The following is a 19,423-nucleotide window of genomic DNA, read 5'->3' as shown; positions in this document are numbered from 1 at the left end:
ATAGTGATGTGATTTTTAAAAGCCCACAGAAATGCATTAAAACCAGATTAATGCATTCCTAGGGGCTTCAAACTCACCGTCCAGCAAAGATCCTCCATAGCGCGGCCATTTTCACTGCCTGTGCAGTGAGGAATCCGTGCAAAAACACAGTGGGCGGCCATTTTGTTTACCCAGTGGCCATTTTGAAATCACCGACCAGCTGTTAAAAAATCATCAATTTCCGATTATTTCCCAGCAATATTGGGCCATTTCCTGGATTTCTGAATTGTGGGTACAGAAGCACAATATCCGACATTCATAAACTAGACATTTTATGAAGAATTTAATGTAATATAAATTGTTCCATACTCTGCAGTATCTAGTATCTACAAACCATCTAAATTTTCGTCATCGTTTAGTCGTGCCCGACTCTTCGTGACCCCATGGACCAGTGCACGCCAGGCCCTCCTATTTTCCACTGCCTCCTGGAGTTGTGTCAAATTCATTCTGGTAGCTTTGATGACACTGTCCAACCATCTCATCCTCTGTCGTCCCCTTCTCCTCTTGCCTTCACATTTTCCTAACATCAAGGTCTTTTCCAAGGAGTCTTCTCTTCTCATGAGATGGCCAAAGTATTGGAGCCTCAGCTTCAGGATCTGTCCTTCCAGTGAGCACTCAGGCTTGATTTCCTTTAGAATTGATAGGTTTGTTCTCCTTGCACTCCAGGGGACTCTCAAGAGCCTCCTCCAGCACCACAATTCAAAGGCATCAATTCTTCGGCTGTCAGCTTTCTTCATTGTCCAGCTCTCACTTCCATACATCACAACAGGAAAAACCATCGCTTTGCCTATGCGGACTTTCGTTGGAAGGTGATGTCTCTGCTTTTTAGGATGCTGCCAAGGTTTGTCATCGCTTTCCTCCCAAGAAGCAAGCGTCTTTTAATTTTGTGACTGCTGTCTCCGTCTGCAGTGATCATGGAGCCCAAGAAAGTAAAATTTGTCACTGCCTCCATGTCTTCCCCTTCTATTTCCCAGGAGGTGATGGGACCAGTGGCCATGATCTTAGTTTTTCTGATGTTGAGCTTCAGACCGTTTTTTGCACTCTCCTCTTTCACCCTCATTACAAGGTTCCTTAATTCCTCCTCACTTTCTGCCATCAGAGTAGTATCATCTGCATATCTGAGGTTGTTGATGTTTCTTCTGGCAATCTAGTGTTGCCAATAGAGATGGAGGTATTCATATAGAATATCCCTCCACACGTGCAGATAATGAGGGTCCAGCCCTTGGGGCCAGACTGACCACTCACTTTGCTGGTGCCGCAAGCTCCATGGTACCTTCCTATCTCTCCGTTGCTTTCAATGGATTAGCCACTCTGCGACCTGGCAGAGAGGCTCATCATCCCACCTTCTGCCAGGACTGGGTAATCTATCATGAGCAACAGAGTGGACAGGAAGGCTTTGCAGAGCTCGCAGCAGTGGAGGACAGGTGCAGATAACTTTGTTATCTGCACCTGTGGGGGGATATTTGTATATGAATATGGATATCCCCATCTGTAGTTACCAATGATGATGAATATTGTCATCATTCTTAATTATACTGGAACTATAATGGATGATAATAGTTTTTAGAGCATTACTGTATGATAGAGAACCTCCCTTCTATATTATTCTTGCAATATCTCCATAGAGAACTTTCCTTCTCATGCCACAACTAAGATTGTGCCAACTTCTGAATTTTAAAATACTTTTTTTTTTAATTTTGTGTACAAATTGTTTCTCTATAAAGTTGCATCCTGTCATTTTATCATGGTTTAGAGATGACTCTTGAGCTTCTGAAGCTCATGCCAGAAGAGTGCAAAGCTCTGGCATTATTCTACTGAGCTAGTAGGACTTCGGGTACGGTCCCAACGGCAGACTGCATATTGGCAATAAGATGACCAGAGTACCTAAGAGAACACCAGAATACTGGTTACCAGGGTAATAAATTAGCCACAACAACTATAAATGTGATAACAGTGTAGAAGATTTGTGATTGCGTTGTGGACTGAGTAACTGTACCTATAAAACCCAAGCATTTTCAGGATATGTATGGCTGAAAACTAACTACTCAGATCTCATGCCGAAGTTCCAATAAACCATATAACTGCCATATATAGAAAAATATACCCTAAGAACCCTTGTATAATCTCCATTGAGATGCATATGTTGTTGCCCACAAAAACTGATTTTTTTTCCTCATGTTCAAATTATTGTCAGTTATTTCCCCAGAGAGCAAAAGACAACAAAGCTGCAAATACTGGAGAGAATTAAAGACTAGATCAGGAAAGTACACTGGGTCCTTGACCACATCTCTACCACTCATAACTTTCTTCATCACCTGGATATCAATTCTGAAAAACAAATATGACCTCTATCTATAATCAATGTGAATGTTGCTATCTTCAGACATCACTGACTGTGGTTACTACAGCAGATACTAGCAGAAATATTGTGGTCAATGACCAAGGATGGGTACTTGAGTCACAGGACTTGCTTTCAAGTTGGACTTAAGTTGCACCAGTGATTCCACTTGGGTGTTTTTTCAATGACTTTGACTCGACTCGCATCTCAGAAACCACCCCCTCCCCTTTTTTCTGGGGAAAAAGCTTGTTTTTAATATGGACTTGGGACTTGATTCCAAAGACACAGACTTGGCATTTGGCCCCATAGACTTGCAAACATCCCTGTGAATGACAATTGCTGATATGTCAATATTAAAAGAAAACTGAAAGATTTCCAAAGCATTAGGCACAATAATAGTGATCTGCTTCCATTATCTTCATACTGACTTACATTCCACCTCTGAGAGTTTCTGGACATTATGAATACAGTAAATGTCTTCTATAATCCTCAGGGCTTAAGTGCATATTGGAACAAAGGAATTGTTTCAAACAGTAAATTAAGTGTAGAAAAGAATGCAAGTGCGTGCAACTGAGGACCAGTCAGGACAAAATAACACAAATGTGCACAACTCTCGCTCCACAGACCTTTCTGAAGAAGAAAAGCTATTTACAGAGAGGGTCATCAGGAGAATATGGAAAAAGCCAGATGAGAGACTCGGGCTGCTTATATAACATTCCTGCAATGTTGGTGTGTGTGTGAGGGATTTACTATTAACTTTTACTTTAAAAAGTAACAATGTTGAAAATTTACTTTTGGTCAATTTCTAAAATGTTCAAGCTTTTCTGGCCAAAGATTTCATACCATAAAATTATAAATCATTAACCAAGGGCTATACTACTACGTCAACAATGAAGTGTTTTTTAACTGCCTCAAGCAACTTCCCTACAAATAAGTTCCATGCAGTGGTGTCGAACTGTGGCCCTCCAGATGTTCTTGGCCTTCAACTCCCAGAAATCCTGGCCAGCAGAGGTGGTGGTGAAGGCCTCTGGGAGTTGTAGTCCAAGAACATCTGGAGGGCCACAGTTCGACACCACTGCTAACTGTAGTGCTCAGTTACAACTTCCGAGGCTGTATCTCACAGTTGTTTAATAGGTAAAATTTCAGTATACTGTACTAAAATATACTGCATTCCATTAAAAACAGTGAGAAGTCTTGAAGCACATTAAAGACTAATAGATTTATTATGACACAAGCTTTTATAGACTAGAGTCAACTTCATCTACTGGAGGGCTAAAATCCTAAATCTTAATCCACAGCTTTCTTGGCCTTTTACTAATTGTTATTAAAAGGCAGATCCAAATATGGTTTGTCTTTTAATACGTAACACATGGACCCGTTGGCTTACGGAATTCTAAACACTGAAAGATGGCCCCCAATTCTTTTAATTCTAGGCCTCTGAGTCTTGAATCCTTAACCCTTCTCCTTCTGAACCGCCTACACATGGTGGAAATAAAGCCTACAAATTAGCAAAATATTTAATGCTGCTTACCAGAAGGCCTGTACAGTACTCTGCATGAAACAATTATTTATCAGGAATGCTTACGAGTTTCACTTTTAAGACAACCCAAAACAAGATGCACACATAAATTCCACTGAAACAATTGTTCACAGGAGCTATAGCATTCATATTATCCTTTCTTCAAGAAATACTTCTGTGAAAGGAATATTTTGCTTCCTTTAAGAAAGCTACAACAGATTCCAGTCTATAATCTGGATCATACAGTATGATGCAATAAGAATGAAAGAGTAAAAGTAAAAAATTTGATGTGCTGGTTAAATAAATTGAAAATTAAGCTGAAAGTAAAATCACCTCAAGTTTAATGTTACGTTTGATCATAGCAATCTTTTTTAATAAACGTAATTTTTTACGTATTCTTGAAGGCTTTAACGGCTGGGATCTGATTGTTGTAGGTTTTTCGGGCTGTCTGGCCATGTTCTTGAGGCTTTTCTTCCTAACATTTCACCAGTCTCTGTGGCCAGCATCTTCAGAGGACAGAACGTAATTTTTAATGTTTGAAAATTTTAATTCTAAAGGATGAAACTGAACTGTATCACATGAATAGTATATCACAAACATGACTGTTTATTAGGCATAGTATTTTTTGAATTAATGAACCATAACCCTTAAAAGTCTGCAGGAATCCCACCAACTAATCTTCTGGAGCCATTAATCAAGTCATTAAGTGTTTTTGTATTCTTACAACTAAGGAATTCAGACTATGGCAGCCATTTTCAGCTTGCAAAGAGGACAGGGAAAATGGGTAGCTGGGGCTACATTTCATGGGAGGTACAAGAGATTTGGGGAGGTTTGTTGTGTACAGCCTTACTGGATAGAGACTATCGTACCCATGAACTCTTGCAACTCTACACAAATCCCCTGTCTTCTCCATATAAATAAAATGGCTGCCGAATTCCGAAATCATTAACTGTAAGAACATAATAATATCTGTTAAGACTAAGTCTGATTTGAGGCATTTCTGCAGACTTCTGGGGACTGCAGTTCACAAATTCCAAAAATACCATTTTATTAAATAAAAAATACAAAAAAATGAAAAAACTTTAAAAACAAAATCACATAAACAATTATACATAATGTGTTCCCCTCCACTGGGACCATCTGAAGATATAACCAATTTTTCATCCAATTACATAGCCCCATTCCCTTTCCAGAACTGCATTCTTGCAAAGGTACACAATCCTTCCCCCTTATTAACACAAAATCAATAAACTCTCCCTGACGTCAATTAAAATATTCTTATTTACTACACCCTCTTTTATTTGATATTACACAATAAACTATTAATAATTATATATTACAAACTTCTTTATATTATTCATTTAATAAAAAACCCTGCTTTATTTTCCAAGTCCTTGCTACCATTCATCTTCTGTTAATAAGTTAGAAATAAAGTTTTAATTGTCCAGTTACACTGCTCCTTATCAAATATTGATAAGAGAGCTGTTTTAGGACAAACCTCCATATTTATCTTAATTATTTCATTTATTTCCTTAAAAACTACCAAAATGCCAATATATTCTCATATTCCCACCACATATGAAAATAAGTCCCTATTTTCTGACATCCTTTCCAATATAACATAGAAAAATTAGCATCTATTTGATTTAATTTCACCAGAGTTAAATACTATATCCAAACTAATTTATATACATTTTCCTTTATCCTTAAAGACAAGACTTTAATATTCTTTTGTCCTGTATATTTTTCCAAACCTCAGTACCTACTTCCTGTTCCAATGTTTTTTTGAAATTTCCCATAGTTTTAAGAAAATTTTGGCAGTTCTCTGCTTCTATTAATATCTTGTAAGTTCTACTTGTTATTCCTTTCACTATCTTATTCTTGTCTACCTTTTCCTTCTGTAATACAATTTATTTAAATCTTGTAAAACTGCTACATTTACCATTTCTTTTTACTCAGTCTTTAGTCCATTGTTCTAGCAGAGGATTAAACTAAGAAACACTTTCCATTCCTAAAATATCTATCATTTGTTCTTTATTTCCAATCTTTTGCAACTAATCTTTTATTCTAATAACTTGTTCCTATCTTAAAAATCTCCAAATTTCATTTCAAATATCCTTGAAATTTCTCCAATTCTATCACTGGGTGTAATGGAGAAATTGAAGGAATAAATATTTTTCTATATGTATTCCAAATTAACATGTTTTTAAAAAATTAAAATGTTTCTTACAATACTCTTACTATTAAGTATTTTAAAAATTCTCAGGGTTCTCATCAATTTCCTACAGTTCCAAACTTAATCATATTAAATCATTAAACTGAGATATGTGTGTGTGTTTAGTCGTTTAGTCGTGTCCGACTCTTCGTGACCCCATGGACCAGAGCACGCCAGGCCCTCCTGTCTTCTACTGCCTCCCGGAGTTGTGTCAGGTTCATGTTGGTTGCTTCGCAGACACTGTCCAGCCATCTCATCCTCGGTCGTCCCCTTCTCCTCTTGCCGTCACACCTTCCTAACATCAACGTCTTTTCCAAGGACTCTTTTCTTCTCATTAGATGGCCAAAGTACTGGAGCCTCAGCTTCAGGATCTGTCCTTCCAGTGAGCACTCAGGGTTGATTTCCTTTAGAACTGATAGGTTTGTTCTCCTTGCAGTCCCGGGGATTCTCAAGAGCCTCCTCCAGCACCACAATTCAAAGGCATCAATTCTTCGGCGGTCTGCTTTCTTTATGGTCCAGCTCTCACTTCCATACATCACGACAGGAAAAACCATAGCTTTGACTATTCGGACTTTTGTTGGCAAGGTGATGTCTCTGCTTTTCAAGATGCTGTCAAGATTTGTCATCGCTTTCCTCCCAAGAAGAAGGCGTCTTTTAATTTCAGGGCTGCTGTCTCCATCTGCAGTGATCATGGAGCCCAGGAAGATAAAATTTGACACTGCCTCCATATCTTCCCCTTCTATTTCCCAGGAGGTGATGGGACCAGTGGCCATGATCTTAGTTTTTTTGATGTTGAGTTTCAGACCGTTTTTTGCACTCTCCTCTTTCACTCTCATTACAAGGTTCTTTAATTCCTCCTCACTTTCTGCCATCAGAGTGGTATCATCTGCATATCGGAGGTTATTGATATTTCTTCCGGCAATCTTAATTCCGGCTTGGGATTCCTCCAGTCCAGCCTTCCGCATGATGTATTCTGCATATAAGTTAAATAAGCTGGGGGACAGTATACAGCCTTGCCGTACTCCTTTCCCAATTTTGAACCAATCCGTTGTTCCATATCCAGTTCTGACTGTTGCTTCCTGTCCCACATATAGTTTTCTCAGGAGACAGATAAAGTGGTCAGGCACTCCCATTTCTTTAAGAACTTGCCATAGTTTGCTGTGGTCCACACAGTCAAAGGCTTTTGCATAGTCAATGAAGCAGAAGTAGATATTTTTCTGGAACTCTCTGGCTTTCTCCATAATCCAGCGCAAGTTAGCAATTTGGTCTCGAGTTCCTCTGCTTCTTCGGAATCCAGCTTGTACTTCTGGGAGTTCTCGGTCCACATACTGCTGAAGCCTACCTTGGAGGATTTTGAGCATAACCTTGCTAGCGTGTGAAATGAGTGCAATTGTACGGTAGTTGGAGCATTCTTTGGCACTGCCTTTCTTTGGGATTGGGATGTAGACTGATCTTTTCCAATCCTCTGGCCACTGTTGAGTTTTCCAAACTTGCTGGCATATTGAATGTAGCACCTTAACAGCATCATCTTTCAAGATTTTAAACAGTTCAACTGGAATGACATCACCTCCACTGGCCTTGTTATTAGCCAGGCTTTCTAAGGCCCACTTGACTTCGCTCTCCAGGATGTCTGGCTCCAGGTCAGCAACTACATTGTCTGGGTTGTCCGGGATATCCAAATCTTTCTGATATAATTCCTCTGTGTATTCTTGCCACCTCTTCTTGACGTCTTCTGCTTCTGTTAGGTCCCTCCCATTTTTGTCTTTTATCATGTTCATCTTTGCGCAAAATGTTCCTCTAGTATCTCCAATTTTCCTGAACAGATCTCTGGTCTTTCCTTTTCTGTTATCTTCCTCTATTTCTTTGCATTGTTCATTTAAGAAGGCCCTCTTGTCTCTCCTTGCTATTCTTTGGAAGTCTGCATTCAAGTTTCTGTAACTTTCCCTATCTCCCTTGCATTTTGTTTCCCTTCTCCTCTCTGCTGTTTCTAAGGCCTCGTTGGACAGCCACTTTGCTTTCTTGCATTTCCTTTTCTTTGGGATGGTTTTCGTTGCTGTCTCCTGGACAATGTTACGAGCCTCTATCCAAAGTTCTTCAGGCACTCTGTCCACCAAATCTAGTTCCTTAAATCTGTTCTTTACTTCCACTGTGTATTCATAAGGGATTTGGTTTAGATTATACCTGAGTGGCCCAGTGGTTTTTCCTACTCTCTTCAGTCGAAGCTTGAATTTTGCTATGAGAAGCTGATGATCAGAACCGCAGTCAGCTCCAGGTCTTGTTTTTGCTGACTGTATAGAGCTTCTCCATCTTTGGCTGCAGAGAATATAATCAATCTGATTTCGATATTGCCCATCTGGTGATTTCCATGTATAGAGTCGCCTCTTGTGTTGTTGGAAAAGAGTGTTTGTGATGACCAGCTTATTCTCTTGACAAAACTCTATTAGCTTTTGTCCTGCTTCGTTCTGAACTCCAAGGCCAAACTTCCCTGTTGTTCCTTTTATCTCTTGGCTGAGATATAATTGACCTCATTTGATTAGTTATATAATATAATCTTATATTAAGAAGACCTGGCACTCCTTGTTTTTGAGATTTATACCATCTCTTGTTATCAGTCTTTACTTTTTTGTCTCCATTTTTAAAATTACAATTTCTATTTCATGAAATACGCAGAATATAATCAATGCACCTTGCACAAATTTCAAGGTCAGTGGTTCCCAAACTTGGTTCTCCAGATGTTCTTGAACTAAAATCTCCAGAAGCCTTAGCCATGTGCTGGCCAGGATTTCTGAGTGTTGTAGTCCAAGAACATCTGGGGACGCAAAATGGGAGCCATTGCTCCAGGTCATTTGTGTGTTTACTCATTCATAATAACATGTCTGAAGATGTACTGATTGAGGGTGTGCCATCATATCTGACAAAGCAGCTCTGTCTCTCTTACATTATTTCATAGGAACATAGAATGAGGAATTTGGAAGGGGCCTACAAGGCCATTGAGTCCAACCCCCTGCTCAATACAGGAATAAAAATCAAGGGATATCTGCCAGGTGATTACCTAAATTTCTCTTGCTTGCTTCCAGTGTTGGAGCACTCATCATCTCTTGAGGTAATTGATTTGAATGCCGTACTGTTCTAATAGTTAGAAAGTTTTTCATTATATTCAACCAAAACCTGGCTTCCTGTAACTTGAGCCCATTATTGTGCATCCTGCCCTCTGAGATGACTGAGAACAGATCCTGCCCCTCCTCTGCCTGACAGCCTTTCAAGCATTTGAAAAGTGCTATCATATCATGGTCAGTCTTCTTTTCTCAAAGCTAAACATGCCAATTTCTTTCAGTCCTTCCTCATCGGGCTTGGTTTCCAGTTCCCTGATCATCCTTGTTGCCCTCCTCTGAACTTGTTCCAATTTGTCAGAATCCTTCTCGAAGTGCAGTGCGGTGTTCAGAACCAGCCACAGTATTCAAGGCCTAACCAGTGCCAAATAGAGGTCAACAAATGCCTCACAGGATTTGGAGACTATACTTCTGTTAATGCAGTCTAAAATAGCATTTGCCTTTTTTTTGTTGGCTCATATTCAGCTTGTGACCTATGAGAATTCCAAGACCCTTTTCACTCATAGAATTCCTGTAGTATTGCTTGTAGGATCCCCCATCTTCTATCTGTGTATTTGGTTTCTCTTTATGAGGTGCAGTACTTTGGACTTATCCCTGTTGTATTTCATTCTGTTGTTTTCAGTCCAGTGCTCAAGCCTATCTAGATAATTTTGAACGTTATTTTTGCCTTCCAGGGTATTAGCTATTTCACCCAATTTTGTGTCATCTCCAAGTTTGATTAGCATTCCCTGCACCTTGATCCAGGGAAATGTTAATAAAAAATGTTGAAGAGAACAGGGCACAGGACTGAGCAATGGGGTACCCCACTTGTTACTTCTACCCGGTTTGAAAATGAGCCATTAATCATCAACCTCTGAGTACAATTCTGCAGCCAACAGAATTCTGTACAGTGGTGCCTCGCTTAACGATTGCCTTGTTAAATGACGAAACCACTTGACGATGAAGTTTTTGCGATTGCAAAAGCCATCGCAAAACTATGTTTAGATTGAGTTTTTTTGCTTCATGTTGATCGTTTCCCTGTTTTGGGAACTGATTTTTCGCTTTACGACGATCAGCAAACAGCTGATCGTTGGGTTTTAAAATGTTTTCTAGGATTCCTCGCTATACAGGCACCGAAAATGGCCATCGTATGGAGGATCTTCGCTGGACTAGCAGGTATTCAGCCCATTGGAACGCATTGAACTGGTTTTCAATGCATTTCAATGGGGTTTTTTTATTTTGCTTGATGATGTTTTCACTCTACAGCGATTTCGCTGGAATGAATTAACATCGTCAAGCGAGGCACCACTGTACCTGGAAAAGCCACATTGAAATAAATATGACTTACTTGTGAATGGACATATATGGGAGAATGGCACTGGCAGGGAGATGTGTTCTTAGGCAAGTAGTATTACATTTTACAGTTAGAAAACATTACAAACTCGGCCGAAAATAAGACCTAACCTGAAAATAAGCCCTGGTATGATTTTTCAGGATAAGCCCTACCCCAAAAATAAGCCCCAGGTAAGTGAAACTTTGCCCTCCACCATTGTGCAGCATTGTGCAGCAACCAGAAGATGACATCACTATAAAATAAAACATCCCATGAAAATAAGCCCTAATGCATTTTTGGTGCAAAAATTAATATAAGACCCTGTCTTATTTTCAGGGAAACATGGTATCCTTCCTTCCAAGGAATTATCAAGAATGATGAAAAAGAAGTCTTACTCACCATGCCCAAAATACAACTTCCTAAAACATACGTCCATGTTATTCTTGGAAAGGTCATATAGTACAGCTCTGTTTGTGAGAGTCTTAAAGAACTACAGATGTATATTGAAGACTGTACTCCACCCCTCTCCCAAGTGTTTCCTCTCCATTAGAAAGCAAGCCTAAAGACAGGGCCCTTGTTTTTTAAATAACTTATTTGTGAAAGTTTTTAACAAAGATAAGTCTACATTATACCCAAAAAAGGTGTTTAAATGTATCTTCCCTAGCCAACTGCTCCCAATTTCATTGCCCTGAATTCTTATCAGATGTCTGACAAAATGATCAAGGAAAAAAAAACTATTACTGATGCAGAAATGAATTTGCAGAAACAGCAAAAAACTATGAAGTTTATTTTGAATCAGGGCCAGTATCTGTCTGCCTTGTAGCTATCAAGAAAATTTAGCTCCCCAGGTCCAGACTCATCACTGTACCAGCACAGAAAATGAATTGCTCCAGGCTAAATTCCCCATCCTCACTAATAAATTTCCTGAGTTACAGATCCACATAGTCAGAATGACTAATATTTGCATTAAGCAAATGTATTGCCATAGTAACAGAGACACTACACAGCTATCTACCTGCCACAGCCTGCTAAATTATTTAGCATGCCAATAATACAGTGACACTGAGTAAATGATCACGTTCATTAGCAGAAGCCTCTACACTGAAAAAATATAAACACACGACATATAGATTGATTGCTATTTATTAAAAGAAAATGAGAACAAATCAAATTGCACTAAAGAGGTTAAAGCTAAAGGTGCAGAGATAGAAAAAAGAGGAGAAATATGGCATGTCAAACTATCTTTCTAGTATGAGCAATGTTATCTTGAAATATGACTAGGACACCTGGGTCCAACAACATGTTGGTCTGACTTAACTCCCGTTAGCTTCCAAGCCAGCATAGCAAAGGGACATAATAAGGGACTACTCAATCTGTAGTCTAATAATACTGGCTAGGCCAAAAGTTGTCCACCTTAAACTATCAAAAATCTGTCACATGTTCCCCTTTTACCTAACAGCTCTGACGGATAGGAAGCCAGTTATTTTTACTAATACATATCCGTTGCAGAACAAACAGCATGATACAAAAATGAGATCCTCATAGTAGCAAACCCTGATACTTTAGTGTTAAACCTGAATGCCAAATAAGACCTTAAAGAAACAAGAGGAGGGATATCCAGAGGAAGTTTACAATGCAATGCTTCAAACAAACCAAGCCCATCTACTTCATGGGCTCCAACCCCCTAGAAGGCAATTAAAATCAAGGAAAAGCCTTCACTGTGCTGGCCGGGGTATCTGGGAGTTGCAATCCAAGAACATCTGGGGACCCAAGGTTGGAACCACTGCTCTAGCTGGACATTCAGAAGCCACTTAATAGACTCTGAGGCAAAGTAGGAAGATCAAAGAATAATCACGCAAAATGGGGCCTATTTGGATATAGGACACATTTTTGTGAATTCAAGCAATGCAGCAATTATATACATGCAGCTTATGCCCTACCACATGTACTAAAGAAGATCTAGGAAAATGGTCAAGATAACACTATTGAAATAGCCACCTTGTGGTAAAAAACAATCTAATTATCTTAACATTTTAATTTGTTTTAATTTTACCTATATTTCATATATGCCCATAATTTTAAATTGTGCAATGCTCTGATGTGAGTAAAGAAAGATCCTGAAGCAAGCAGAAGTATAACACATTAGAAAGAGCATGGCCACAAAGCTCTTTCAAAACAGCACAATAACATTAGCAGACACTCAATGACTTCCAATGACCAGGTAATACTGATTTATGAGTGGGAAATAAAATGAAAGCTAGAGGTGGAAGAGTTAAATTGTTTCTGAAACCCTGTAGAGTTGAGCAACAAGTGGTCCTCCACAGGCTACTGAACTTCAACTCCTATCCTATCTCACCACTGGCGATGCCAGCTAGGGCTGATGAATAGAAGTCGGGGTATTCGTATATGAATACAAATATCCTCCACAGGTGCAGATAACGAGTGTTCTGCACCCTGGGGCCAGACTGACCACTCACGATTTCACCGCTGTTGTGAGCTCCACGGAGCCTTCCTATCGCTCTGTTGATCATGACAGATCAGCCAATCCTGGAAAGAGGCGGGATGTGGCTAATCCACTGTGAGCAACGGAGAGATAGGAAGGCTCCGTGGAGCTTGCAGTGAAATCGTGAGTTGTCAGTCCCTCGTTATCTGCACCTGTGGGGGATATTTGTAGAAATATAGATACCCCCATCTCTACTGATGAACCTACAATCCAACAACATCCAGGGGGCCATAAGTTGCCTCCTCCATACAAGAACATCTTTAGACAGTGAGGATACAGTGCATTATTTTCTTGCACATAACACTTGTGTGATACAAACTTAGTTCCTTAACTAGTGTTCTGTACCAATTATGTGCTGTAAAGTCAATCGTACTTTATGCAACACCCACCCCACCCCCAATTTCCAGGTATAAAATCCTGAGAAGTGGTTTAACAATCCTTCCTTCTCTTGGTATTTTAGAACCATGCAGTCTATCAAAGACAACTCAGATTACAGGATATGTTACACATCAGCCAAATGTGGTCCAGGTGATTTCAGCTGCCCTCCTCCTGGGAGCTGAAGTGGGGATTCGAATTCCCAAGCCCTAGCTCTGCAACCATGTGTTCTGACCCACCCAGTTGTGATAACTTTAGCTCGCACATAACTCAAATCAGCTGTGGATAAGTTTGTGAGTCTGGGATGGACTAGAAGTAACAAAAGATAATTAACTAGAACAAACCTCTAATTGTCCCTTGAAGGAGATTTTGAAATCTTCAACAAGCAGAGTACAGACTAACACTGTACTTATTTTATTCAGGGGGGGGAGAAATTAAAAGGATTCATGGGAAAGTGGGGCAAAGCTTCAAGGTTGTGGCCCATTTGCACAAAGCATGACGCTGCTAGCTTGCCTTTAACTAAATGAATACATCTATGTCAGAAGTCCCCAACCTTTTTAGCCCCGCGGACCGGCTGGGGAAGGAGGGGTAATCCCTAGCGCTCATGTGCATGCATGGAGGAGCGCCCACTCGTGCGCATGCGCAAAGGCGGCACAGTCCTCATGCAGCTGCACACACACCCATGAGCATGCACAAAGGGTAGCACAGCACTTTTGCATTCACACAGCTGCAAATGGGCTGTGCGGGGGGAGTGCGTGCGGAGGGGAGGTCTCTTTCCGCGGCCTGGTCTGGCTCAGGCCACGGACTAGCACCGGGCCATGAACCAGGGGTTGGGGACCTCTGATCTATGCGACAAAGTAATTGAAACTGTTACTTAAGACACAGCCACTACTTCCTTATCACTTTAGAGCAGATGTGCAAATCATGCAGCCTCAGGCCCTGGCAATGATATTTTTGTGGAAACTGGGCTCCTCCTAGATGGCCCTCAACTAAGAGAACAGTTTGCCTCCAAAATTATGCATTTCTGTTGTTTCCAGGAGTGGCACTTCTTAAACAAATCTTTTCATGTACAATCTACATTTATTCAAATACAGTCATGCCATTGTCTTCTGGTTGCTGCACAATGGTGGAGGGCAGGCTTTCACTTAACTAGGGCTTCTTTTTGGGGTACGACTTATATTATGATCATCCTAAAAAAATCTTACTAGGGCTTATTTTCAGGTTGGGTCTTATTTTCAGGGAATCAGGGTATCTATATTGACCAACCAGAGGCAAATTCTTGACAGCTCTACCCCAGGTAGAATGAAAACCTAAGGACAAGCAATGAGATATTCTTATGTTATTAGATCTCTCTGGATACCCACAAAGAATCATACATGTTTCAAAATTTATTTTTAACTGGTCAGAAATGTACTGCCAGAAACCCATATGGGGTACTTTTAAAATGTATGATTATATTTTAATACATTTCCTTTTTTAAAAGCACAATTGTTTAGCTTACACAAATTAACCACAAATACAATATAAGCATCTATTGAGTTCAAAACCACCAGTGTTGTGTGCATTGGATAAAACTGTCAGGTACAGACATAGGACAAGATAGAAAGGAACAATTTTGCATCCTAAATAAAACTAATTTTTAAAGGGCTTTTTAAAAAATATATATCTTTTATTCTGAAATAGATAGCATTCGTTCAGGGTTTAACATCCAAAACTACTACTAAAGTTCCATGCAGGTTTTGAATATGAGGGACAATGCAGAGCCTTTTAATGTTAACTAGAACCCCATTTCACCTTGTCAGCCACTCAGTTGTGGGTGGTACTGCAAATCTTTCGCCTAGATTTTATGGAGTTCCCAGATTTCAGGGATCATAATTAACAAACCTCTTGAAACATTTTGAGACAACATGGAAATATTGCTCCTGAAGGGAAAAAGGGGGTATTTTCCTTTCCTTTGTTTGAGAAGAATTAGAACTTTTCCTACATCTTTAATTATTCTTCAGCCTATCTTCTGTGTGTGCTTTTTCATTCGACTTTCTGTCTCAAGGCATCTCTCACTGGGCTTCTCATACAAAAATCTGCTCAAGCAAATAAACTAAATTCAGTATGCACGATTAGTAATATGCCAATCGGAGTAGAATTCAAGCAAATATCTAAATATGTTTGAACTCTTCACTCATGAGAAACAAACCAACAAAGTATCTGTTCCACATTCCTCCAAAGATGAACATGTGTTAATTTATACGTAAAGAATCCTAAGTGGTAACAGATATTACTGAAGTACCTCTTAAAATTTCCACAGCTGTGAGTTGTTATATGCTGTTAAGTCACATCTGGTTTATGAAGACTCTAATTGGATTTTCAAGATGTGTGAGATATTTAAGGTACCAGCACCCATCCAATGTTAGCTCCCTTAGCAGAAATTTTATGTATCCATCATTTTATCCAGCTATAAATCAGGCATTCAATTTTTTTTAAAACAACAACAACAACAAACTGGAGTAATGCTTTTATTAAAATGCCATATCATTTTAAAAGTCAGTCTTGTTTTCTTCCTTCAGTATTACTTCTTTCTGTCGGCTTTCAGGAGAGGGTTCTGAAACAGTAAGCAGTTCAAATTTCATCAAGTCAATTTTTGAATTTTGGCAACCCTTTCCAGAATTTATCAGGTATACAACACTCAAAAGCAATGTTCCCTCTAATTTCCTGCCCCATTGCAAAGGAGCCTCACTCTCTGCGCATGGGGGTAGACGGGGCTTAATTCAAATTAAGAAATAAACCAAGCAGCTGTCAACTGCCCAATGGAGAGCCCCGAGGGAGCTCAGGGTGAGCATATGCATATGCAGCTTAGAGGAAACCAATCCCTCCTGGGACTGTGACGTTTACCCAAGGCTACACAGGCTGTCTCTTCTCCTGGAAACCACAGCAGGAAACTGAACTCCCAACCTCTGTCTGCACAACAAGATACCTAGCAAACAGCAGTCCATTTTCCAGAATCCTAAAGACTTTTCTTCTGAAAGTTCCCTGTTCTAGATTTAAAAGGTATAGTATTGGAATGATAGAACTGGATAGACAAAAATAAGGAGCATACAGTAGTTTACAAAAAAAAGGTGTTTCCAACAGTATTCAGTGTAATATGTTTACCAACTTATAATTATGCATTCTTAGTTATTTATATTGGTTCATTAATTTTTCAAAAACCAATCAACAATGATGTTTTTAAGGCCTGAGGAAGGGACTTGTCCACAATAGCTTACATTAAAACATAGCATTTAGTCTTTAAAATTCAAAAACATTTTTGTCTTCCTTATTTTCTGTATTATTATTTTTTTGCCTGATAATTAAGTATCTTGTGTCATTTACTTCATGGAAAATAAACTCCTTATCACATAGCTATGTCAATATATGAGAGACATTCAATATAACCATGGCTTTTGTTTGGGTGATCTGCACATTTTCAAAAGGGAGAAACTTTATACTATTTCTCTGTCACATGTTTCAGCATGTTTGGATCATTTGAACAAAGCTCAGAATTAAACTCAAGCATGAAAAAGCTGCAGAGAAGATTCAATACAGTGGTGCCTCGCTAGACAGTTACTCCGCATGACAGTTTTTTCACTAGACATTGGCTTTTTGCGATCGCTATAGCGATTCGCAAAACAGTGATTCCTATGGGGGAATTTCACTGGACAATGTTTGGTCCCTGCTTCACAAACCGATTTTCGCTAGACAACGATTTTGACAGCTCCCTCCACGCTTGCAAACAGGTGTCTTTGGGACCTAAGCTTCGCAAGACAGCAATTTAAACAGCTGATCAGCGGTTCGCAAAGCAGCTTTCCTATGGCCGATCTTCGCTAGACAATGACGATTCTTCCCCATTGTATCGTTCCATCTACCAGAAACATTTTCTTTCCTTTTAAAAAAGGTCTTTGCACTTCCTAGATAACAGAGTAGTTTTGCACAACTTGGAAGCTTGTACACCACTTCGCAAATGTTGGATGTTAAAAAAGGTATCATTTTAAAGTACTTTTTAAAATAAGTTTTCATCCAACATTTTTCTAACATTAGACTGATTTTCAATGTTGTTTGCTCAGCCTTTTCTACAGTTGCCAGTTGTTCTAATTAATTATTCCTACAACATCGTCAACATATAAAAGGTTTATCAGCTTTACTTTACTGGTCCTGCTCATTAATTATTTCACAGACAAGAAACAGAGACCAATAGCTATATAATCTATGTTACAGCCAATACCCACAGCATACCCTGTTGATAATACTTCATTGAAGCATATGAATCTGTAAAACAGGGTTGTACACCGTAAAAACTAAGAATTCAGTTTCAATAAATCAGACTTCCTCTCTCAAGCCGCAAATCTTCTGCTAATCCTTTCCAAGACAATTTGATGATGATGTACTCTATCCTCTCTTCTTGGAAGGACCGTCTCCATTCATGGACACATGTAATTCTTTTTTTTTTTTTGACCACATTTTTCTCCTAAAAAAGGGCCCCATGTGATTTACATCATTAAAACACAATATTAAAAGCAAAAACAATGAATTATTCAAATATTAAATAAAAATGTAAAACATTGTATTAAATTAATAAAATAGTATATGTTAAATAAAGTACTGTATTGAAGCGTGATTTATGACATCTCTACTGAAAACAGTCGCAGATGAAAAGACTGGAAAATGTAACTTTGCAGACTCTCTAATAAGGTGAAGAGTACGACTAGATGTATCCATGGCCTGATACAAGATGAAGTGACTTCATATACCTTTATTACCTCTTTCACTCGATATTTGCCCTGTTTGCTATATACTCATATTGTAGCAATAAATCTGTTTTGATTCAGTCCAAATTCTTACAAATCACAACTAGAGATTGCCACAAACTGTTGGTTCAGTGGTTTGTGCCAGTTTGGCCAATGGCCATTCTGCAGTTCTGTGCCCTGTCCCCTCCAGCAGGTGCCCATTCAGAGGTAGCACCTAGTGGAGATAGGACAAGGAAGCCAGGGCGCTGTTTCCAAGTAGGTGCCCGCCAGAGGGGGTGGGACACCAAACCATGGAACACCTCTTCTGCAATTCATGCCTATCTCTAATAGCAACCAATTAACTTCAAGGTAATTTGTAACCCAACTGATTTGTATTTCAATATTTTGAAGTATTTGTATTTGTTCAAATAGTGAAAAGAACATGAACAAACTAAAGGGCTCTGAACTGCAATGAGAAATGTGACGGGGAGGGGGGAGGCAGCTAGGACTGGCACTAAGTAGAAAGGAAGATACCACTTGCTTGCACTGTATTGTTTTTCTTCTATTCCCAGGGCAAGGAGGTCCAAAAAACCCAAAGAGACAAAGAATGCTAAACCAGGCTTGTCCTATGGAACTGGAAGAGAGAGAGAGCATATCACAGGCTAGAAGCCCCAAATGCTCTTCATTCACTTTCTCATCCTGCTAAATACTACCTTCAACTGCACTTCTGATCTTCTATACAGATCAAAACAGCATCTGCTGGAACACAAGGGACTTGCTGTACACTGTTTTCATATGGTAACTTGTGAATGCCAACAGTGAATGAACTCATTTTCAAGTCATAAATTAAAACTGCACATCCTTTCCATACCACTGTATACTAAATAAACAAATGTGCAGCACTGATTTCAGTCAAGAATTCTAGACAACAGCATACATCACTTGAATATTTCAGTCTAAATTATTGCCACCAGAAAACTATGTAACTAGATTCCTTTATAGTAGTTTTTGTCCGTTCTGTGTACAGAATGCATAGTACAGAAAAGAATAATCTGTTCTAGTTTGTAGACTTTACAGCACATCTTCAAATATTCCCATAAGCCTTGGACAATTTAATCTAGTGCACAGATGGTTTAAATCTCAACCATCTAACTGCTTTGCTTAAGGAAAATAATATTATGTTGTTCTGTGCCAGCAGCATTAACAGAAGCACATACCATCCAGCACATAGTTTTATAGCGCTGTTCCACAGCCAAAT

The 19,423-nt window shown here is 39.2% G+C and overlaps 1 protein-coding gene across 3 annotated transcripts in view; it reads right to left on the bottom strand.

Moving 5' to 3' along the window:
* FHIP1A (FHF complex subunit HOOK interacting protein 1A) overlaps positions 1–19,423 on the bottom strand; it is a 129,599-nt gene that overhangs the window by 79,783 nt on the left and 30,393 nt on the right. The window contains exon 1 of one of the 3 annotated variants that reach the window (XM_078394774.1): positions 4,230–4,354. The exons of the other annotated variants lie outside the window; for them this stretch is intronic. The gene's annotated coding sequence lies outside the window, so the exon portion shown is untranslated. Of the gene's footprint in view, positions 1–4,229; positions 4,355–19,423 lie in introns of those variants that run through there. 3 annotated transcript variants of the gene reach the window in all.

This window comes from Pogona vitticeps, chromosome 5, assembly GCF_051106095.1.
Source record: "Pogona vitticeps strain Pit_001003342236 chromosome 5, PviZW2.1, whole genome shotgun sequence".
NCBI lineage: Eukaryota > Metazoa > Chordata > Lepidosauria > Squamata > Agamidae > Pogona > Pogona vitticeps.
The sequence above is the reverse complement of the archived record's forward strand: the minus strand, read 5'-3'. Positions and strand labels throughout refer to the sequence as shown.